General features: G+C 37.8%; 1 pseudogene; it reads right to left on the bottom strand.

Annotated features, from left to right (window-relative positions):
• The window catches only part of LOC102869503, a 3792-nt pseudogene extending 2856 nt beyond the window's left edge, over positions 1–936 (bottom strand).
• Between the last annotated feature and the right edge of the window lie 1028 nt (positions 937–1964).

Here is a 1964-nt window from a genome sequence, read left to right as displayed (position 1 = left end):
TGGTTCATCCTGCTTTCTGTGTCACCTCTGTAAGGAGGACTTCTCTCAGTGTTTCCTGCAACACTGGTCTTGTTTTTATAAACTCCCTTAGGTTCTGCTTTACTGAAAATATCTTGGTCTCTCCTTCATATTTGATGGACAGTTTTCCTGGGTACTGTTTTCTTTGAGTGTTCAATATATGCCATTCCACTGTCTTCTTGCTCACATGGTTTCTGCTGAGAAATCAGCACTTAATCTTGGCTCCTTTCTCTTATAGTTACTCTTTGTTTCTCCTAGCTGCTTTCAGAATTCTCTCATTATCTTTGGTTCTGGCAACTTTTATTATGATATGCCTTGGTGTTTTTCTTTTGGGATTTATTCTATATGGTGTTTGCTCAGCTTCTTGAATATATAGTCTCTCATTTTTCATTATGCCTGGAACATTTTCTTCTGGTAATTCTTCCACAACTTTCTTGGTGCCTTTGCTTACTTCTTTTTGTTCTGGAATTTCAGTTATGTGCATGTTATTCCTCTTGACGATGACCACATTATTCTTAGGCTTTCTTCTTTTTTCTTCCTTTTTTATTCTTTTAGTTCTAGCAGATCAGTGGTGACAATTCTATCTTCTATTTCACTGGTGTTGTGTTCCATCTCTTCAATTCTGTTCATATGTCCCTCCAACATGTTGACAGCATCTGAAATGTTGGTTCTCATATTTTGGATTGTGGTTTCTTGTTTTTCCAGAACTTCTAATGCCCCATTTGTTTTATTTGCATTCTTTTGCATTGCTTGGGGTTTGTTGTTTTTTGGGTGTTTTTTTTTTAAGTTCCTCTTGGTTTTTGCTTACAGTGTCCTGTAATTCTTCAAGTCTTTCACCCTTTGAAATTATTCAATCATTGTTATTTTAAATTCTGTTTCAGAATGTACCACCAGACCTTCTGGCTTCAGGAAATCCATTGATACTTTGTCACTAATTTGGGAGTGAGATCTTGTTTTGTGTTTGTGTAGGCTGTGAGGTAACATGCTTCCTATCTGACATTGCTACCGTAGAATTTTTAATGCCTCAGGGGATAACAGGGTCTTGGTCTGTTGTCACTGCTCCAGAGGCATCAATATATATTGAAGACTGTAGTCCTTGACCTTTTTCAACAAACACCTCAAGTCCTTTTCAGTTTCAGCAAGCAAGGTTGTTTTATCTGCATAATGCAGGTTGTTGATGAGTCTTCCTCCAATCCTGATCCCACAGTATTTCTCATAATGCCCAGCCTCCTGAATGATCTGTTCTACATATAGATTAAAAAGGTATGGAGACAGGATACATCCCTGATGCACTCTTTTCCTGATTTTGAACCATGCAATGTAGGCTCAATCAGTTAGTGCTTGTCTTTCTGTATGTCTTCTTACATTCATTTCCACTCTCATTAATGACTGTCCCAACCCAATTTCACGGAACCATTTTTTTTATCCCATTGTTTCCTTTTCTTCCCCCGCATAACCAGTGTCAAGTAGTTTATCAGTGAGTTCCTAATTTCAAATTTCTAAGTGCAATTTTAAAAGTTCAGTTCTTTTACCCTCCACTAACTGACTGTCCCATTAATCCATTCATCTTCCTCTCACCTAATTGGCTAATTGTTTCTAGTTAATTACAGGGAAAATGAAAGAAAATAAATGGTTACATTCTTAATTCAGAGTTCTTAAATCATTACATCGTTGTAAATTATTACACATTTTCACACAAAAGGGGCCCATGCTGTTTCCTACTTGTTCCATATAGGTGGTTCTGAACTTCCTCAGGGTTTTGTGTGTCTGTTTAGTTTTTCCTGAAGCTCCTGATAAGTTTGTTGTTGTTATGTGCCATTGAGTCACCTGCAATTCATAGCGACCCTATGTACAACAGCCCTAAACTTTGCCCTATCTTGTGCCAATCGCACCATCTCTGGCGCACCTATCCCCATTACTCCCGTCACTGAATCAATCCATCTCAT

This window comes from Elephantulus edwardii, unplaced genomic scaffold (genome assembly GCF_000299155.1).
Source record: "Elephantulus edwardii isolate Elephantulus edwardi_28Jun2011 unplaced genomic scaffold, EleEdw1.0 scaffold00165, whole genome shotgun sequence".
Taxonomy (NCBI): domain Eukaryota; kingdom Metazoa; phylum Chordata; class Mammalia; order Macroscelidea; family Macroscelididae; genus Elephantulus; species Elephantulus edwardii.
This window is presented reverse-complemented; position numbering and strand designations above follow the sequence as displayed.